The 23,200-nt window shown below is 36.8% G+C and overlaps 1 long non-coding RNA gene across 1 annotated transcript; it reads right to left on the reverse strand.

Moving 5' to 3' along the window:
• Window positions 1–7,369: 7,369 nt before the first annotated feature.
• On the reverse strand, window positions 7,370–14,713 carry LOC147493987 (uncharacterized). The gene is made up of 3 exons (XR_015199305.1): window positions 13,966–14,713; window positions 11,055–11,653; window positions 7,370–7,680 (listed from the first exon to the last, which is right to left on the reverse strand). It is a non-coding gene; the product is annotated as an uncharacterized LOC147493987 (long non-coding RNA).
• Between the last annotated feature and the right edge of the window lie 8,487 nt (window positions 14,714–23,200).

Genomic DNA, 23,200 nt, shown 5'->3' on the forward strand with positions numbered 1-23,200 from the left:
ATCCTTCTGTCATGAACAATCTTGTGGTGGTCATTTAGTGGTAAGAAAACTGCGGCCAAGGTCCTACAATGTGGATTCTATTGGCCAACACTGTTTAAAGATGCACATGAACATTGCAAAGCATGCAATCGCTGCCAGCAGCTAGGACGCATTACTCAACGCAATATGATGCCCTTAAATCCCATTTTAATTGTGGAAATCTTTGATGTATGGGGCATCGACTTCATGGGTCCATTTCCAAATTCACATGGCTTCCTATACATACTAGTAGCAGTTGACTACGGTCAAAATGGATTGAGGCATTGGCATGTCGCGGTTAACGATCATAAAACGGTCGCTTTTTGTTAAGTAAAAGAAAATATTTTCTCTCGATTTGGTGTTCCAAAAGCTATAATTAGTGATGGGGGAAAACATTTCTGCAATAAATTTTTTGAATCATTAGTAAAGAAATATGGAGTCACGCACAAAGTGGCAACTCCATATCATCCTCAAACCAGTGGTCAAGTAGAAGTCTCTAATAGAGAGATCAAATCCATTTTGGAAAAAACTGTCAATCCATCTAGAAAAGACTGGTCTCTACGATTATCTGATGCCTTGTGGGCATACAAAACAGCTTTTAAGACACCTATAGGGATGTCTCCTTATCGCCTCATTTTTGGAAAACCTTGTCATCTGCCGATTGAACTTGAGCACCGTGCTCGATGGGCCATCAAAAGCCTCAATTATAATACTAACGCGGCAGGTGCGAAGAGAAAATTGCAGTTAAATGAGCTTGAGGAAATTCGGAGTGATGCCTATGATCTCTTGAAATCCTATAAAGCCAACATGAAAAGAGTGCATGATAAGCACATATTGAGAAAAAAATTCGAAGTGGGTCAAAAAGTTTTGTTGTACAAATCAAGATTACACATTTTTCCAGGAAAATTAAAGACTCGATGGTCTAATCCTTTCACAGTCTCTGCTGTCACCCCTTATGGGGCTATTTCTTTGAAAAACGTAAATGATGATAGCGAATTTCAAGTAAATGGCCAACGCCTTAAACATTATCATGAGTTGCGCTCTCCAAATGTCAAAGAGACTCTTCTCAATGACCCAGTCTACATAGACTAATAGATTCGATGGTGTACTTCTTTCCATGTGTTTAAACAGAGAAAGTACGCCATTTGGGTAGCCGGGCCCTCTTCTATTTTCTTTTCTTTAAATCCCTAGAATGTGTGGTTGCAAGCGCCGGAACCATAGTCCACAAAAACTCTACTTCAGAACTGAGTATAAATGTCTTCTGATAATCGAGCAAACGTGCCTCCTGGAAAACAATGGGTACCAAAAATTTCAACTCCTTCTTTCTCCTCCCTTTTCTATTCTCTTCCTCGCGAACTCCAACTCATCATTTGGTCCAAATCTCACCCATCTCAAATAGGTAATGGTCGTAGTACTTTTGCTTGAAAGCGACGGGCGAAAAGGATGGGGTGGTGTATGAATTTTCAAACTCCTTTCTGTCCAGGTCTTGATCTTCTATCCGAGATGAGCCGGTATAAGGTATATTATTGTCGACACCAGCTCGGCGGGATAAACTTCGTCGTCCGTTGTTCCCCGTTGTTGGGATTACAGATTCGTTGAGGATCTAACGTTAAAAGAGGATCTTGAGGATGACGTTAAAAGACTCAACATGTATATACTCGTTTTTCCCTTAGCACCAAGCATGGTGCCCAAAGAAAGTCGTGATATGCAACATCGGACATTTCCTAGTTCGTGCGGGCAATGGATTCCACCAGGCCAACCCCGATCAGTTTTCTATGTGACTGTATCAAGGGGCGGTTTGAGGCTATACCATATGTACTAAGGGTAATATTATTACTAGACCATTGGACATTGGTCAGGGATGGTACCGTCTTGAACCCTAGGCCCCTATAACATAAAGGTTAAGCCACAGTCTGGCAGGATTGGGTTCGCCCCAGAGCCGACATGAAAGTTGCCTAAGTTAAGCTGTTGTGATGTGTTGTTTTATTTGCATTTCCGGTGTTGTTGACACGTTCCTTTTGTCTTGTACATTTGTATATAAAAGTGTAAACAAATAAATAAATAAATAAATAAAATTAAGTTTGAATGTGATTATGTCATATTCCAGTGGATGGAATTTTTAATGCCGATCGTTTTGATATCTCATTGGTTCAGTTTGGAGTTAAAACGAATCGAAATTCCAAGTTTGAAATTTTGGAACAATTCGGGACATAAGGGGAATTTCTTGAAATCATTTGGGCTTGGGCAAAAATATTGGACCTAACCCAAAATAATGAATTCCTACTATATTAGTTGTCCCTTGATGCATTAGGCCTACTCTCAAAGCCCAACGGTTAGAACCAAACGGACTGATTCCAACGGTCAGATGCCCAACGGTCATAAATCAAGTTATAAATACAACTCTCCTTTTCCACTTTCACTCATTCCCTTCTCTCCCTCTTCACAAATTCTCAGTTTTTTGAACATAATGAATCAAATAGAGCAATGGGAAAAGGAGCAACGCGAATGGGCTATCACAGTATTCGTGATAACAGTGTTTATCATTATTCTCTTGTCACTCATGCATAACATGATCCAGAACATCTAGATCTATGTAACCGTCTCTTTTTCTGATTTCCATTTTGTATATTAGTATGGTGTGTTAAATAATTCTCACACATTTGTACGGGTTACGTATTAAATGAAGAAGTTCCGTATTAAATATTTGTGTATATTAGTTGTCTTTTCCTCTCAAAAAAAAAAAAAAAAAAAAAAATAATAAGTAAATAAATAAACAAACCATAACAAAGAAAGGCCATCCAAAACTCACCAAAATAATTAATGGATACACATGGTGTTCATAGAAAATCGCAAGACGCTACAACAAGGTGCGATAACACTTGTCACACATGCAGCTCGATTATTCTATCCATATTCTATTACCGAAGTTATGATCATCATTTCTGAAATTACGTGTAAGTCTAACTAACCCCGCGGAAACTTTCCTCCAGATTTTCTAACATTAAACCATCTCATTAATTGTATTTGGATATCCGACATGACAAAGACTTCTTGTGGATCCCCTATGATGCTTTTTCATAATCACATGGGTCATTAACTACACTTGGACTCCAGATTGGTACGGCCTCATAGATTGGCTATAAATCTCTTCTTTTTCAGCCATTCTTATTCAAACAATTTTCCCTATCCTTCCCTCAGTAATACTACCAATGGATCAACCAAGAAAAATAACGTCAGAGAAAGACTACCTGAAAACTTTCGAAGATGGCCGGTTTTCTCCTTATTTTGACACCGAAATCATACGTCGCGGATGGACGCCTTTTCTATATCATTCAGCAGCTGGTTATTCCCGAGAATTGGTTTTAATGATCTACCAATTTAGCGGATCTGAAAATGGAAAATTCTACTTCAATGCCTATGGACAACGTTCGGAATTGACTAAGGAAATGATCTCCGACATACTTCAAATCCCTGAATACCTGTGGGTCCTTTTTCAAGAATCATCATTTGATTCCGCCAAAACTTTACTACGAAGCTACCGTGATCTCATGACGAAGTCGGAAATACACATCACATTATTCTTCAACGCTCTTTGAAACAGAATCAATGTGTTGTGCTCCACTGGTTGGGACACAATGTGGTAGGTACATCACACCAATCGAAGTCACAAAGCCTCAACTTCACCTACTTTGGATTTTGCAGACTCAAAGAGAGATGACTTTGTCTAATCCAACACCTCTCGAACGTAATCACCAAGAAAACAAGAAGGTCAAGCACCCTACCCACTTTAGTAACGTAGATTATGATGTTTTGGCGTTATCGGTAATTTCTCCGAGACACCCCTTCAAAGAGCACAAATAAAAGTACTCCAAACAGATTATCTCCGTTGGTTTTGGACTCGATACTCGATAGAGGAAACGAATCGACCCAAGCTCAAATTCGACCATTTATTTGATGAAAATGCCATCTTGAACAACATTATTAATCCCATGGAAGGCATTAAACTTCTTCATCATGGTTTGAGGGAACTACATGCTCGTCAGAATATCATCATCACAACTCTTCAGGATTTCCAAGATCGTCAAGCAATGCATGATGTTGAACAGGAGGAGATCTTGGAAAATCATTCTCAGTCCTTGCAAAATCACGCTCTCCGAATGGAAAATCAAACCGCATGTACTCTCGCTAGCCAAGGGGACGATCGGATAGATGCAACTCGGCCAACAAATAGAAGACCTAAACAGTCTGGTGCACGATATGCGTCTCCAAGATCAACATAACAATCCATAATTTTCTACTATTACTAAGTCCATAAATAAATACTCATATATGTTATTACATTTTTCGTCATATTATGAATTTTGTCTTACTTTTGTGTCTTCTTTTTGTATGAAATGCTTAATAGGATTGTCATCATTTTCATGCGTTGTGACTAATATAATTTAACATGTGCTTACAGGAGGGTCTATTCTCTTATCCATCAGTTTGCCTTTGTCGTTACCTATTTTTTTTTACTTCATCCACTATGGCGTCTTCATCAATTACATCTTCATCAAACATGGTACCTCCCAAACTCATTCCCGAAAGCAATCCTTTTTCAGCCTATGATGGATTCCAATACCTATGGCCATCTCTCCCGTGACTACATTACAAACATCGGATGGTCTTCCCTAATTCTTCAACCTGACCAAACTTATTCTCCAAGTTTGGCTGCATACTTTTATGCTAATATGGAAGACACACCAGCATTCAACCATGCGCATGGTTTCTATTTAGTCGGGTTCACAATCCAAGTTGGTGACACACCTCATATCTTTTTTGAACAACAACTTGCACTAACTTTGGATCTTCCATATCACGATCCTGTTGCATCATGGCATTACATCTATCATAATTCCTACTGTGCCTTTCAGTGGCAAGCGTTTCGTGAAACTTACGGGGATGGTCTTGAGATTAAACGAGAAGGAAATGGCCATGTGGCATGGCGTGACGTCACCATTCCCTTAGCAAGCATGACCATGAACATGGGGACTGCGATGTTATTTGTACTCCTGAACATTACGGGAGATTGGCATTTTTCTACTGCCAATGAGGCTGCTTGCGTTGTATTCGGTGCCCTAGCTCAAGGTCATACATTATTTAACATCATAGGTTGTGTTATCTCCAACCTAAAACGAGCTTGCACTTTTCAGGATCAGTATATACTCTTACCGGTCACCGCTTGTCGAATCATGAAGACACATTTCCCACAGTTTGTAGCTACTTTTCATGACTGGGTCAAGGTAGATTCTATGTGCCCAGCAAACAGAATCATTCATTTATTGAGGTTTAGGCAATGGAAGCGTCCCGCTCGGTACCTGAGGCATGTTCGTTGTTACCCGAAGGATGAAACTATGAAGACACATTTGAGGAAAGCTGGAAATAAAGAATGGGCAGAAATTTGGCAGACTATTATCTTTTGGCGCGATGCTAAGGAAATGCATTTCCTTCAAGAGGACGCCAGAACTTCACATCCTACTGGATGGTCAACTTGAGTTTGCCATTGTACATATATCTAGCTAAACCTTATGTTTGGTGTGCTATTGTTTTTCATGTTTCGTATGCTATTGTTTTTTATTTCGTGTGCTAGTTTTATTGTACTATTGAACATTTTCTTGTTCTTTCTGAATAATATATTATGTTCTCCAACCTTTCGCTTTCAAAGAATCTAGCCCCCTAATTTTGCTCACGGTTCTCGTGTACTTTTCTCTTTAATTATTGATACTTCGAGGACTAAGCATCATTCAATTGGGGGTGTTTTAACCCTGTAGCAAATATTAGGCAAATTGTAACCTATATATATTTTTTATTTCATGTTAATAATTGTACTTAGTGACAAAGTCTTGTTTCCTTTTCAATGATGAAAATTGTCTAGAAATCTCACATTAGTATCTGAATTAGGATTTGTTTTTTAAGAAACTTAAGATAATATGTATGCAATAGTTTATACATCTTTTAATGAACATTCATGTACTGAGTATCATTGATTATACATAGCAGTAAGTTTCTGGAACCAACGGTTAGTTACTTAAACTATAAATCCTGTGAGAATCTAACCAAAAACCTTGACATGAGTGATTTATGTGTGATGACACAGAGGAGTAGTTTTCCCGATTAGAGAAAATCACGCATCTACATACTTGATCACCACCCGAACCCTAGGCAAGAATTTAGGCTATCTTTGGATCGACATAGCTAAAAATTCTTACCTGTTACAAATTTTACCGCTAGTCACTCCACTGAACCTTTCATCAAACCTTTCACTTTCACAAAAAAAAAATAATAAAAATAAAAAAATTCCTTACCCATCTATTAAACCAAATAAAAGAACCTACCTAAGTGATGAGTATGAGAAATAGGATGAAATGTGGAAAGAATAAAGAGAAAGACTTGTCCCAAATAAAAGTCAGTTACTTGCTTCAGGAAAGAAAAATAGAATCATGGTCTTAAGCCAGTTAAAAAAAAAAAAAAAAAAAAAAAAAAAAAATCATTAGAGGCTTAAGAACAAGGTTGGAAAAACTCAGTTAGAAGAAGGAAAGAAAACAAAGATTTCTCTAGTGTAAATATATGAAGACCCTATTCTCTCCTACTCGTAAATTTTAATTATCCATTTCCATTTTCTTGTACACTATCACCTAAGCCCCACAATACCTAATAAAGACATCTAGCTCAATTAGGAGTAGGGTGGTGTGATAATAAGTAGTAGACGTGATTGATCGACATCGGCTCCTCTGACTGTCATTGAGATGTGAGGAAACGTGTGCCCACTGCACACTGGAGTTAACAAAACTTGAGTGGAAATTTTTTGAGTGAAATTGTGTTTTGACACATACCTGTGAGAACCCATTTAGGTACACTCTCCAAAAAATTCAGAAACAACCCTGCTAGTACATTTCAATGAAAAGTTCACTGCATGCATGATCATATGTAGATGTTTTAATTATTGAATACATATTAACTTGAGTTTCAAAGAAATCAATCCTCGTTCCCTGCTAAGGAGATGTATGGATATCTGAGATTAATTTAGGAAACGAGTTTTCATCACCGAAGTCGTTGTAGTATAAATGAAGTTTGTGAGTATCTTCTCGAAAACTCTCACGAGGCTATAACTCGTCCACTAGGGAATTCCTAGTGGTTTAAGGCCTTGTTGCATATGGTCAATGCAAATCGACTCTCTAAACGAGAATTAGTTAGGACTACACATTTTGTCCACTTATCTGTTTTAATGTCTCTTCTTTGCTTGAGGACAAGCAAAGTGCTGTTTGGGGGTAGTGTGATAAGCACCCAAAAGTGTATTATGAAACCCTGTTGAGACATATAAATTTGGTTAATTATGTGTTTAATAATCATGAAATAAATATGTTTTCATACTTTTGCAGGTATTCGCAGTAAACATGGAAATATGGTTTAAACCCGCGATAAAGCACGAGGAACGACATATATATGAAATCTTCCAAATCCGCACAGAAGCATCAAACTTCCAAAGCTCCTACCTCTTGAACCAGGACTCCAAATGCGACAAGTGAGCTGCCCAGACAATCAGGACGATGAACTCTACGCATAGGCGGGAAGTTGTAAAATTGCCTAAATACCGGACCGCCATTGGACTGCACATAGGACCCACTATACGGGCCCGCAAGATTGGATGAGTCATCAATCATGGAGCATGTCAAGACAAAAATGACAAATTATTGGTGCAAAGTTGACACCTTGAATGTAATTAATTAGATTAGGTGTTAATAGTGAAAAAAAGGCAAGGTGTCACTTTATTTTAATGTGGTGGATAAAAATGGAGTAAATGTGGTTTGATGTTTCACATGGGAGGAAATGAGATGTCTCTCAAATGAAGAAGAAAACAAAACAAGGGGACACTCTATTTACTCTCTTAACTTCTTTTCCTTACCTAGTATTATTTTAGTTCCTTAGTCATTCATATTATTTAGTTTTTTGTTTGGTAAGAAAGCTTGTAATAGTTTTAATGGAGGAAACCTTGGTTTTCTTCTAGGAAATAAATAAAAAGCAAGTGAGTTTAGTTAGTTTTTTTCTTCTTCTTCTCTCTCTCTTTTGTTCTTCTAGCTTGTAATTCATCATCCCAAGGATCATGAGCTAACTTCTCTTTTGGGGAGTTAATCCATCTCATGTGAGGGAGAATATTTGTGGTTGGCTTGGTAGGTTGTTAGGAAGAACAACTAGACCTACATCCTATCCCAAAATGATAGTTGGTGTAGTGTCTAGTTAGGAATCAAAGTAATGAGCTTAGAGATAAGTCATTGCTTGGTTCCACTTGCTAGCATGTATGAACTCTTTAATGAGCCATACGTGTTAGGGATCAAGTTTTCTTCCATTAGGGCTTGTCTATGAGTCTAGGAAGAATCAAACGAACATGTTCAAATCAACAACTAAATGTTATTTTCACATGAGGAGGATTAGCTCTCCACCTTTTCTTTAGTAAATTGAATTTTGTATTAATTGCATGATTTCAAATCTTAATGTTTTTTCTTTAATGTTTGTATAGGAAAGAAACCTAGCAGTAGTAGTAAACTTACTCACTAGTTCCCTAAGAGTAACAACCAATTTGTAGTTGTCCTAGACTTTAGGTTGGTTCGAATCCTTATTCCAACTTTACGAAATGAAGATCGTGAGTAAGGAACTTTGAGTTCGCTTTCGCATCAAATTAGAGAGTCAAATCTTTAAACGTAGTAAAAGTGTAATATCATTGGGCTTTGGGCCAAAAATCTATTCTTTTGTTTTTGGGCCTAAATATTAGTTTGTTGTTGGGCCAGTTCCTTTTTCTTTTGTTTTTGGGCCGGACCAACATCAGTTTTGTTTCTTTGGCCCAGTTCCTTTTTCTTTTCTTTTTGGGCCAGTTTCTATTTCTTTTGTTTGGGCCAGTTTCTATTTTTCTTTTGGGCCGACCCATATAAGTTAAAAAGGGCCAGGTTGTATAAATTGGTTGTTTAGACTTTTGGGCTTTGGTTTTGGGGCTTTGTCTTGTTTAATTTGATTAGGACAATGGATTGAACTGTTTTAACCATGGGTTCGGGTTAGGACTTGTTTGGATGACTATCGGTTTATGACTGTTGACTGTTGGGCTTGACCTGTTGACCAGTCAACCCTTTGACTGTTGACCATTGATTTTGTTTACTTTTTATATATTAAATTTTATGGATTAATCAAATGGTAGAATGTTGTGGAAGCCTGTATAAACTGGTTTGTCATTATCTAAGAAAGATTTGACGTTGATATTAGTGTAGTTTTTGACACGTGACGGGTTTGAGATTTTAAGAGACATGATATTCTAAAATGCTATAAAAATGTTATGCGGTACGTTTGGAGCAATTGTGACATTATATGATATGTTGGGATATATATATATTAAATATATGCAATATTTTTGGAGAAATAAATGTAAACACTCCATCATTATATCTGTGAGATGCTATTATGAGGTAGTATAATATTTGTGGATATTTTCCAAGGGATTGTGCCTTAGTGCAATAATTTATTTGGCACGTGAAAGAATGAATGTTGTTATGAGATGTATTGAGATATTTCTAAATATTGTGGCTTAGTGCAATAATGTATTTGACATGCACGTGATACAGTGAAATGATTATGATATATATACGTATGATACCTGAATAAATTACGTAATGAAAATCCTAGAACTTAGCTACCACAACTCATGTGATTTGGCCCTTGTGATGGGCGTATGTGATTTGATTGACCCTTCTAGCATTTCAGTGAATCTGAATGGCCCTTCTGGCATAGCCGAATAGTGGCTTGATTATTCTCGTTCGTAAAATTAGAACGAGACACGCGATATTTTATGCCGAATAGTGGCAGTACCCACATAATGATGTTCGCTGGTATGCGATATCCCGCTTAGGGTAACTACGCATGGAGTGGTGCATTATGTGAGGGGAGGCATGTGGATGTACATGTTCGGCTTTGGGAAGCGATTGTGGTAGCCAGGGAAACTAGGTAAAACATAGAGACGACGTGATTCTAGAAACACTTAAAGAAACTCTAAACAATAATTGTGATGATATATCAAAGTGTATGTTAAATCTATAATAAATTATTTATTGTAATTTATGTTGCATTCACAATGACTTTGCAGAAGGGTGGGTTGAATTGATTATCTATACAGGTGTGACCCACTCTGTGATTAGGCTTACACCATCGTAAGTATAGAGTAAGTTTAGTTTTATTATTTTATTATTGGATGCAGTTGATCTAGTATGGATTGGAAGCTAAGGCCCCTCAGTGGAGGAACTACCTGCTTTAATTTATTATAATTAAGAATGTTGTGTTAGTCATTGGAAGTTAAGGTGCCTCGGTGGAGGAGCTAATTGCCTTATGGATTGTGTATATATATATATATAAATATATGTTGTATTTTAGGGCTACTTATACCAGCATAATGCTGACCCGATTTTCATGTTTGCTTATCGGGTGTGTTCATAAAATGAACCCAGTTGATAAGTCTTGACAAGATTAGTGTTGAATAGGGTTGGTTGCTGCTTGTGGTTTGCGTTAGCGTCGCATTTCAGAATATGTTTTGTTTTCTCTTGAGGTGCAATAGATTTTCAATTGAGACAATGTTGTTTTGTATTTTCAGTTGTAATTATAATTAAAGAGTTGTTAAAAGGAAATTTGTAACCTAATCATATTTGTGAATTTTTGTAATGAAGAGGACTTTTGTTTATTTGAAATTTTTATTGGTTTTTAACTATCAGCATAATTAAACTGATTTTGGGTTTTTGGAAGTTGAGAGTGCATCACACCTCGAAAATCGAAGAGTCGGGAACAAATATTGTTTTTTCGATTTTGTCGAAATTTGGGGTGTGACAGGAGTACAACTTTTGCTAGCATTCCAGAACAAACCTTTCAGTTGTGAAGCTATACATATACATACAACAAATAAGAAAAAAATATGTATAATTATGAATGCAAAAATAAAATAAAATGAAAATGAACAAATGAAAATGTACCTCCATATCTCTTTCAAAAGTTTGCATAGATGTGTATTGCACACATCCTATGTTCAACATTAGGCAGGAGCTCCTGTATCGCTGGTATAATCCCCTTCTGCTGATCGGTAAGCAATGTGAGCCCATTCCCATCAATAATCTCAAGGTCGATCTTCTATCAAAAGATCCAAGAACCACATCTAACTCTTCTTATTTTCACCTTCAACCATAGCCCAAGCTATTGGGTACATTTGGTTGTTCCCATCTGATAAACACCCAAAACTGTAGCTTAAACCCTTTAATAGTATTTCAATTAGGCCAATTATGTTTATAATAACGTGAGTTTATGACTATTTACTTGCTTTTGTGTATTTCAACCTTTCGAGTTGAATAAGTGTTGAAATCCTAACACATATCAAAGGCTAAACAATGGCCAGAGCACCTTGTGAGCCTAAGGTGTAGAAAATGTCCCTAGTTTCTCTTTCACAATGTAGAAAACCCATCGAGCGAGGTATGTCTTTGTTTTTTATTCCACTATTGGTTTGTAGCAGAAAATTCTTTGTATCTACCAAATGTCGCTCTTCTTGGACTTGAGTAGAATAGGAAGTTTTTAAGACCTCCTACAAAAATTGTTAAAAGACCAAGATAATATATAAAATAAATATGATCAAAATCAATGTGATTGTGTTTACCAAATAAAAAAAAATCAATGTGATTGAAACATCATGAATTAGCTGCCAAGTTTACCAAAAAAAAAAAAAAAAAAGCTGCCAAGTTGAAGCTTTCTTCATAAAAATAAAAAAAATATATATAGTCAATATGTATCACTAACAAATGACCATGTAACGTGCCAATTCTCGATTATGAGTCTAGTAAGTCCAATAGTTGGAACAATATTAGTTTTGTATATGGTCAGTCAAACAAGTATGTGGGCTATGTTAAGGACTAAGAGTCTAAGACGACTTAGGTCACCAAAGTTCAGTAATTGACGTGGTCATATTAATTTTCTTGAATATATTTTTCCTCAATTAAGATTTAGGATATATCAAAGTGGAGTGAAATCAGGATTGTAATGGTATTTCTTACTAAGTCGTTGTTGCTATGGTAACATGCTCAATCCCGGTCATATGTTAACCAATATAAATGGAAAGAAAATAAAATTTATTTGGTCGATCAAAGTTTGATTTCTGTACGCTTGATATATTTAATTAAATATGATGGTAAGCATCGGTGTTGAATATGCTACTATCAATCTACTACGCTTTCCTCATATCAAGGTTGAGCATTAGATATATTAATTCCTTTTGTTAATGTAGGAGAATCTTTGAGTTGTTTCTTTTGACGAGAAACCAAAGAGAACACCCACTATAGTTTCTGGATAGGATGCATCACGGGACATGATCTAGTAAACAAGCTAAGTCATGCCGACATTAAATTTAGAATGACATAACTATAGGTAGAGAACAAGACCTATTGTTTGTTCTCCACATACGACGCCAATGTCAGGACCAATTGCAGATTTAATCATCCCTAACAAACAATGTGTCGATATGATGATCATTACCCGTTAATCAAACAAAGAACACCAATAATAGGTAATATAGCACAAAAAATAAAGAACAAGACACAGATTTTTATCGTGGTTTGGCCAAAAAATATATGGTTGACATCCACATTGATATTTGTTAATGAAGTTTGAACTCCTGGTTACAAGAGTTGAGATCCATTTTTTTGCTTATCCCCCTTCCTTGAGAGTAAAGGTGGTTATTTAAAGAGTTTACAAATTGATTAGTTGATGATTACAACTAATCCCTTGATTTGTGCTTTCATAATGATCTTCACAATTTTCTTAATTGCCTAAGCCATACGGTAAATGGACCTAGCCAGATTCCTAACCACATGTTGATAAGGTACTAGGCATAGTTAAGATGACGTGCGGATATGCACAGATGATGTACCCGCATCCAAAGTCTACCAAGTGACACCTTTATAAAAAGGTTCCACACAACAACCTTTTGCAAAAGCATTGTTGATAGTCAAGGTTTGGATTAAATATGAGAGACTTAGAGTTTTGTCTAAGCTTAAGTTCACCATCATCACCTTCCTCAGGGCTGTCATAGTCAGAACTATCTACACATTCAATGTTTTCAACTGTTGTATGAGCACCATAGCCCTCAAGCCCTCGGCCCTCCTACCCCGACCCCGCCCATGGGTAAAAAAAGCCATCACACATTCGAGAGGGTTGGGTTGACCCGGCCCTAAAGCATGTGAGGGGAGGGTAAGGATCAAGACTTTGAAGCTTAGGCCCAACCCTAAGCCCGGAGGCCCTATTAAGCTCTCAACATTTATCACATAGATTTATTGATTTCTATTGTATGTAATGTATCTCATTTTATGAAATGATTTAATTGATCTTAATTGACAAATGTAACAATAACAAGTTTTTTAATAGCTTAAAGTTTTAATTATGAAGTGAGTACAATTTTATCATTTTTAACAAAATTTTTTATGTTTATTTTGTTAAATAAATATTCAAAAATATATGGTAGTCGGCCCTCAAGTTTGGCCAAACTTTTGCACCCTTATGATGTATTTGCTCAAACACAAACTTCCCCCATGGTAAAGTTCTATGGAAAAATCTCGTTCTAATGGAAATAAACCTTCTAATATACAATCCAATTAGCATAAACAAATAAAAAACCAAGAATCAGTTATTAATTCACTGAAAAACCGTTACTACTATTCTAATAAGTCCCATATTCTAATTCGAATCACCACTAAGATATTAAAGAAGTAAAATTTCTATTGTTTTAGAGTGGAAATAAATCAAGAAGGTTTATGTATAAAAATACAAAACCAAAAGTAATATTCTAATGAAACCCTAGAAAATTGCACAAAGAATGAAAAATATAACCCAATAAAAGTAACTTACTTGATTCTCCAACCAAATTTTGCTCTAATTGAATAATGTGTGTCTTTTTCTTCGAAATAATACTTGAATGTTGGTGTTTAGTTTTTTGGTGAGGGATGTCGAACACGCTCAAACAAGCGGAAGTTAAATCAATTTAGACTCAAATGGTTAGGGGAGAGATAAGGATTTTTTTGGTTTTTGATTTAGAAACTACTTGTACTAACGAAAGTAAATCTAACTAACTTTACTTAATAATTTAAAATCCAAATGAAAAAATGAATAAAGAGATGAGAGAAAGTTGAGGAGAGTTCAAATCCACCATAAAGACTCAAATCCTCCATTAATGAAGCAATTTTTAATTGCAAGTTATCATATTTTCTTTTGGTTCATAGACAACCCAGAGAAAAGTTGTGAACTTAATGATCCCTAATAGAGAATTTCTATCACTATATTAAACTCTACTAGCATGAAGGAATAAGAGAGAGCCCTATCTATAGAAGAACCTCTCATTCCTTAGTTTATTTTCTACAACAACTATTTTGGAGTATATTGTAAAGAACAAACTTGTGATTTCTTTACACAATGAAAAACTCCATTAATGGAGTCATTTCCTCACTGACTTTAGCTTCATTAAACCTTCCCCAAAGGGAGGAGTTAGCCTAAGATCATGGAAGATCAAGAACTAAAAGAAGAGAGTAAAAGAAGAAGAAGATGTTGACTTCAAACTAGAATAAGAGTTTGTTCTTACACTAAATAGGAGAAGACTCCATTAAAGTTTACAAGATTATGCTCTAAAAACAAAAATAAAAAACATATCATGAATTCTACGTATCAAAACAAGTTTTGATTACAATCAATGGAATGAGTGGAAACATGAGTGCTCTTCCCATTCTCTTAGTGCTCCACTTGTTCATTTAGTACGTGCTCATTTTGTGCTCCACTTCACTTTGTCTTCAATTATGGACATAATAATGGAGAGGCCACATAAGAGATAGGCCCACGTGTTTTGACCAGTGGTGGGTCTATATGGGCCCAGGTGATTTTTTTTACAACTTTATGTCTTTGCGTAAAGCTCACCGCACTGATTGTTTTGACAATTTACTGGTCGAATTTGGAGTCCAAAATCACAAGATACGAGCGTTTGAAGTTTTACGACTTTTCTGCATAGTTGTCATGGTTTTACCCGGAAATGATCGGTGTTGAGTCCATGAGCTTTATTTTGGTTTTTTTGAGCTTTAAATGGGTTGAGAGAGAAAACTTCAAGTTCAAACACTAATCTGTACTGCGTTTTCATGCTAAAACGTAGGTTTTGCTAGAATTTTATTGTTAACTGCCGAAACCTGTGAAAACACCAAAATACAATTAATTTACATTTATTGATTACATAATCAACCAATATGTAGTATCTCTATGAAGTTTATAACACAATTTTGGGTGCTTATCAAACGTAATGAATGTGCACAATTTGATGTTAATTGGAAAATCGCTCAAACTAGGGTTTTTTCGTGCTTGATCTCAAATTGGAGATTTCGAGTTGGAGAAATGAAGAATAAATTGGTTGTCTGTGTTTTGTGTAGGCATACCACATGACAAATCAAGTGCCACATTTGAAAAAAGAGATGGAATGCAAACAAAAACTAACGTTGCAAAAGTAGCAACAGTTTATTACCAGATTTCCTAAAAAAAAAGTGTACACCAAAATTAGATTTAGTTTGTTATGAATTCATACAAATTTTCATAGATTAGTGTTACTTGATGCATTATTTTTATATATATAGTAGTAGACGAGTCATGGAACACAATTCTTTTTTGAACGTCCTAGTCTCCTGTCCCACACACACAAAAATATATATAGTGTAGTGTTATTCTCCAAAAGAACAATTGTGCATAAAATTATATATAATCCCACAAAGGAACAACGCCACGCCTAACACAATTACACAACTATTACACAACTAGACAAGTGTATAATAAAACCAATTAAAACCTGAAATTAGGGGATAATAGAATCTATTGCTTTATATTTTGTGATGCCCATGTTCTTTTCCAGCTAGTAAGAAGAAACAATTCAAAACATGCAAACTTGGCATCTCCATATCATGGTACCAAAAAAAAATATGGAAAATGCCTGGATTGGACGTTGATTGAGAAATGAGGACAGAACAGCCCGTTGAATCTGCCAGACAAGTTTTATTCCACTGCCGGACATGGCCCCCATTAAAAGATAGTGTGTAGTACCCAAAATACCCTTCCCCATATTAGTTATTTTTAATAGAAAGAAATAAAATTAACATAATAGGAATTTACATATAAACCCTTGAACATCTCCCACCCTCTAGTCACATCTCTTACATCAGAAGTTTTTTTTCTTCTCCTATTCCTACCCAAACTGGACGTCTCTTCTTCTCTCTCAACAATATTCACTCCTGAGTACACAATCTTCAATGAAAACTTCATTTCTTTCCGCCCAATTTTCTTCCCACCCCCCCCCCCACTTTTTTCCCTCCATTTATACTCTGATAAGATACATTATCCTTCAGTCTAGAGTTCTTCATCTAAGAAAATCATTTGGAGAAGCACTGCAAGTAACCGTGTGCTTGATAATAGGCTAAAATTAATTGTCTACATTTAAGTTGATTACCCTTATAAATGTTTCTGTTACATTCGAGTTAAATGTTAGTTTAATAGCAACATCCTAAATGTCCCAAGTCACTTTGATCATTGGATTCTTTCCACATGTTCAAAAAGTAAAGCAAAATAGGGATGGAAACCGTATTAACCGTGTATTTTCAGGTTATCCAAATATGAATTTTATAGTACTACATATTGTTGTACATTTGAGATAAGATGTCTTACTATGATCATATTCATTTCAGTTAAACTGTAGTATGCTCTCTAAAGTGAACTTATATAGTGGAGTACATATGAGATAAGATGTCTTAATATGATCATGCTTAGTTCAGGTAAACTGTAGTAAACTCTCAAAAGTGAACTGATATAGTGTTGTACTTGGGATATAAGATGTCATAATATGATTATAGTCAGTTCGGGTAAACAGTAGTATGTTATCTAAAGAGGACTAATATAGTGTGGTACTTGGGAGGTGAGATGTCATGATATGATCAAGTTCAGTTCAGGTAAATAGTAGTACACTATCTAATGTGGACTAATATAGTATTGTACTAAGGAGATAAGATGTCTTGATAAGATCAAGTTCAATTTAGGTAAACATTAGTATGCTGTCTAAAGTTGACAAATATAGTGTGGCACTAGGGAGATAAGATGTCTTGATAAGATCAAGTTCAGTTTAGGTAAACAGCAGTACGCTTTCCGAAGTGGACTAATATAGTGTCATACCTGGGAGATAAGATGTCGTAATATGATCTTGTTCAGTTCAGGTAAACTGTAGTACGGTGTCTAAAGTGATCTTATATAGTGTTTTAGGTGAGAGATAAGATGTCTTAATATGATCACGTTTAGTTCATTTAAACTGTAGTACGCTCTCTAAAGTGAACTAATATAGAAGTGTTTCGTGTTTTTGTTTCAGCCATGGTCACTAAAGCATATCAAAGTCCTGTGGAATTATACCATGTTGGTGATTCTGAAAAGACTATAGAGAGGAGGTATTGTAGAATGAAAGCCCACTATTGGTAGAAAAGTCTTGTCGAGATGGGCACATTTGACGAGTACTGGATTATTGGCAAGAGACCAGAAGTAGTTGTGGCTATATGTAACAATAATGGATACCTTCATTTTCGTAGTTACCATCCCCAGACCCTTCACTGTCCGGATCTAGAGACTCTGGCCCATTTGATGGAGATCTTCGTGGTGACAATTAACAAGTTGTACAACTTTGAGCTCAATATGGAGGCGGTGGTGAAATGAGAATTTCACAAGTTAGTTTCGAACATAGACTTGCTTAGGAATTGACATTTCGATGTAAATTTCATGGCTAGGTATCTGTACAACAATGCAAAAAAGGCCAAAGAAATGAGGTTTATTCTATACCCAAGCGTGGTTTATGCACTTAAGTTCATGGGAGAATTCGAAAGTACAAAAGACTATGATGTTTCTGAAAGACCACCACGCCCGGAAGCACTACCATTTCCACTACCATGCCAAGTATCAGTGGATAGCCAAGGAAAAAAGGTAATAAATATGGTTTTGAAATATATAATAGTATTTGATATATAAGGAAAGGAAAAGTTATTGTTGCCTGTTTATGTAGTATGTTATGTGCAATAAATCTGAGTTCAAATCTTGTGTAGTTGAAAAGAAAATACGACGAGGCTATGACAGATTTTGAGGACATTGAATGGAAGGCGTATCTACTCTCAAAACGACCACGACTAGGAATGGGTGGAAGTGGTTGTAAGTGTTATCTGCCTGCAAAGCCAAAGGACCCATGCATCGCATATACGCTGCCATGTGGATCTCTTGAAATTGACTTTTACGACGAAGACGAAAATGGTGATTTGGAGTAATTTGTATGAGGAAAGTTTTGGAGTTTCAAATTTTTTTTATATATGACCCTTTTGTTGTGATGAAAGTGAATACTAGTATTGATCAGTTTTAGTAAATTATATGGTAGAAGTTGATAGTTTGAATCTGTCTAAAGTGAGAACCCAAAATAGACCAAAATACGACGCTTTCCATATTTAAAGTACACGAAAATAAACAAACAAATCCACAACGCACCACATGAACAACTTCAATAAATGTCACTGAAATATGTAATTTTTGCAATGCGAATATAATCAATCCGTATAATCAAAGTCATCAGAGATCTACTATTATCTAATAACAACTACGATGTCGCAAAGCGAGTTTATGTTGTCATAGTATGGATATCTTTGTCTCTTGGGCAACAGAGATCTATCAATATTTTAAAGAATGCGCATAAGGTCTCAATGGGGGCATAAACTGCCTTGGTGGAGGGGATGTTTGGACTGAAAGCAAAAGTAATTAAATATAGTCCAGCAACAATGAAAAACAAAACCCAAGAGCACGTAATTAGTTTGTCCATTCCTTCAATGAACCACTAAGCCCTTTTATTGTTTTTTCACAGGTTACCAGGCATGGAAGTCATCCCGCAGTCTAGAAGATCTTCGGCTATCGTATTTTTTATGAAGTGCCCAGGGCGGCCAAATTGTAAGAGATAGCAAATACGTTGCCTCGACAGAGGAACATAATTACTCACAATAATTGGTATATGATATACGAGACACTTTAATTTATTTTTAAAGATAAAAGGAGGACTTCCAAAGCTAGGAAGGATAAGGCACAACCATTACTGATTGAGTAATAATCAGACAAGCATCCTGCGTAAAAATTGTGCAGAACTCAGCAGGTAACTATGTTATCATACAACAGTCACACAATGTCCTACTGAAATAGCAGAGTTTTAATCCACAATTAGAGTATAAATTAGTGTTTGGAACATATTTAAACAACCATCTCCACCTCAGCAGCAGCATCAGTTGGTGCATTTTCATCTTCAGATATACCCTTGATTGTTGGAGTTTTTTCTCCCGCATCAAAGTCCAAAGACCAAGTAGCTTTCCTCATACAATACTCTTCATCGGTCATGCCACACTCCAACAAGTCCTTTGCTATTCTTTTCCTGATATACGTTCGCCTTTTTGATTGAAAGATGGGTGGCAAATTTCTAAGTAGGCAGTCAGCAAAGGCAAGTGTGTAAGCACCATAGCTGGTGTCGTCGTCCTGTTTGGCGCATTCGGCAAACTCTAATTTCCACTGGCGACCTAGTTTTGCCATGTCTATACACTCACTATCTGAGCTCAGAAGTGCGTAAGGGAGCACCGTCAACAACTTTGTCAAACGTGGTGCGGGGTCCAGAGCCCACACGACACCATCGTTTGGCTTCTCCAACGAGTTGTAGATTTGAACAGTCCACGTGGCAAAGTTAATGACGATGAGGATCCAATGCACTCCTTCAACATTCACCGTCATCATCAACCCACAGCAGTTTCTCAAGTCTGGCCTCAAACTGTCATGCTGAACCAGTTTGATGATACAGGTCTTTAAATTACCCAGAATTTGTATTCTAGTTGCACAAACCTTATCTTCTACGGGCATCTGATGGTCTTCTAAAATAGTGGTCAATCCATTGTACAAATCACACAAATAATGTTGTCATTACAATAATAAAATAAAATTAAATAAATCATTATATTGAATAAAATAAGGAAATAATAAATCATTATAGAGTTATGTAGAATAAAAAACACGAAACGTGTGTGACAATTACCGAGAACCACGACTCCGCAACTATGATGTACAAATTCTCCATTCCACAGGGTTATGCTACGGAAGTGTACCACCGGCCTAGTAAGCACATGTACAAGTCCAGTACCTTGAACCCAAAAACAATAATAATAATCAACATCAAGTATATGTAGAAGAAGTACTTTAATAGACAGAGACATACCACATCATTAAGCCATCCTGCCCCGGATAGTTCATAGAAGCTGCTGATGTCAATTTGAAACTCACTCCCATACCGTCTAACAATGTTAGAGCGACTGGTTTCATCATTGTCGTGCTTATTCCAGTAATACGGCACTTGTACATTCGAGGTATGCAATTCAGTCAGGTCATCTCCAACACTTTTCCGACTAGCAACACCAGGAGCTCTATCTAGCAATCCCACTCCCTTATTGAAAACACCAAGAATCAAATCATGGCAAATGTTAGCCAATTCCACCTTGAGTTCACTCCTTATATATTGAGTAAATATTTGTTGCCGCGATCCCTATGCCATATCTACTTGCATCACAGAAGTAGGCACAGAATATTCTTCCTCTCCTCCATCAACAATCAGGAGGCAACCTTCCACCCCATTCTTAGAAAGTCCATCACCATGATCATCCATAATGGATGTCTCACAAGCATCCTGTGTCAGAAAGGAATGAAGTCAGAAGGCATTTATGATGTCACACATCTGGAACTTAATGTCCCACTATAATAACAACCTTTTAATCCATATATAGAATATAACTTAAGCGTAATATGGGAGGTAATTAAATTAAAATAAGAAAAATAATGTACCTTGACTACATTTTCCCCTTCTACAGGAGCAGTTGGTGCAATATGAATTTCAGCAATAGCGCTCCCACAAACAGATTTATGTTCTGAAATAGCACCTTCTACCGCATCGGCGCCACCACCATGAACACTCACAGCAGGCATAGGGAAAATTTTTGTGGCTTGCATCCCCAAGTCCTTGAAAATAGAAGCCTAAAAAAACATAATAATAACCTATAGACACGACAATATTTATAAAAAAAAGTAATTAATAGTGAAGCACAAGCATCGGTATTACCATATCAAGTACACAATCATCAGTGTATTGGTCATTAGGATCAAATTCTAGTTCCCCATCTTCTAAGTTGTCCTCACAAATTGGAACTAATTCAACTTCACCATCACGTGGAGTCACACAGACTACCTAAATAAACAAACTTTATATAAGCTCAGAAAGTAGATATGATGTCTCAAAGAAGCCACATAAAGTCCCACTCATATACAAAGCATTTAATCTCCACTAAGAAAATAAATAAGTCATAGGGACACATTTAAAATTCACTTACCTCAGACGCACTTACGACATCCACAGCCGAAATTGATGCAGTTTCATTACTAGGATATTCCTCTTGATGAGCCTGTACCCCATCGATACCCACCGTCTCAATCTCAGAAAACGACTTCTCATTACCCACTGTGTCTATTTGCAATTGCTGATTCCTTGACATATACGATTGGTACACTTCCATGTCACTCATGCTCCCCCTCAGGTGTTCACCAGCCCTAACATCCGGTTCAGGTTGACTCTACTCAGTATAACACTTGTTAAATTCTTCAGTCGAAACATCTTTCAGCAAGTCTTCTCCTCCCCTATCAATAATATCAGGCTGACTCCCAAACAACTGCACGCTTAGATACTTGTTGAACAACCCATCCATTTGTTTAGGGGGGATAGGGTTAATATATTGCGCAGTCTCCACAACAAATAGGTGGGGATCAATAACACTTGGGTGAGTCTCTTGAAGGACCTGCACAACACAACACGAGAGGGAGAGGGAGATATAGTTGTGAATTTGTATCCTAACAATTTAGCAATAACTATTGCCATAACAAATGAAAAAATACATACCACTTTAGTAGGTACTTGGTCGTCAGTGCTATGACCCGCTTCAGACTCCATCGAAAAGTCATACAAATCCTAATTTAGATCAAACCCACAAAGTGAGGAGGTTATTTTTTCATATTCAGCCACTGATGCATCTAAGGTCGGTGCAAATAAACCCAAATAACGATCTCCTTTTTTCATTGCAGGCACTAGGACTCGACTCACCACACGTGCTGACGATGCCATTCTCTTCTTTGCAGCAGCCTCCTCCTCCAATTGTTGATTGTTGATCAGTCTTGCCAGGATAAGTGGCCCTTCTGCGTATTCAATAGGGTACTATTCATCTTCCTCTGTGACTGATAAAGGCCCCGCTTCATTCCCCCTAACACGCTGGGGAATAACTCTAGTTTCTCCAGCCTGGGATTTAGTGCTATGTTTGTGTTTGGGGTACTTAGAAAGAGGCAAGCTGTCGGACACGGTATAGTTTAATGAATCCCGGAGTTGTTCAGACACAACTTTTCTCTTCCTCCCATATGTTGAGGGGAGCGCAACACTTACTCCAAGGGGGGCTGACGATCGAGTTGCCCTTCTAACGGCTCCAGTAACAGGCTCAGTATGTACTTCTTGTGTTATGGTAGTAGGATTATTTCTTGGAGGGGTGCTTTTTTTTTAACAACGACAGCTTGTTTCTCTTTAATAGGGGTTTGTTGTTTCTTCCTGACAGCTTCTACTTTGACAACCTTTCTTTGGGGAATAGACTCACGTCTTGTACGTTTCATGGTAGGCACTTTTTTGGACTCACCTTCACTACTAACAACTTCTTCTCCCTCTTCATCTTTTTCCTTGTCACTATCTAGTTCCTCTTCCACCGGAGTCCGTTCTCTTCTCACATACCTTTTCGCTCGGCCGTGGGCAAGAGTGAGGATCTCCTCCGCAGTCTTCTTAATCACCTAAAATGAAACAACTTAGATGTCAAAATAGTAGACCAAAATGTCTAATATCATTGTTAAGTAACGAGTAGAATATAATAACCCCTCATAGTTATACCAATAACGTATCCATCTCCGAATTTCTTCTTTGCACCAGGAGATTGTAATCCCTAGA

The sequence above is a fragment of the Coptis chinensis genome, chromosome 6 (assembly GCF_015680905.1).
Source record: "Coptis chinensis isolate HL-2020 chromosome 6, ASM1568090v1, whole genome shotgun sequence".
Lineage (NCBI taxonomy): Eukaryota > Viridiplantae > Streptophyta > Magnoliopsida > Ranunculales > Ranunculaceae > Coptis > Coptis chinensis.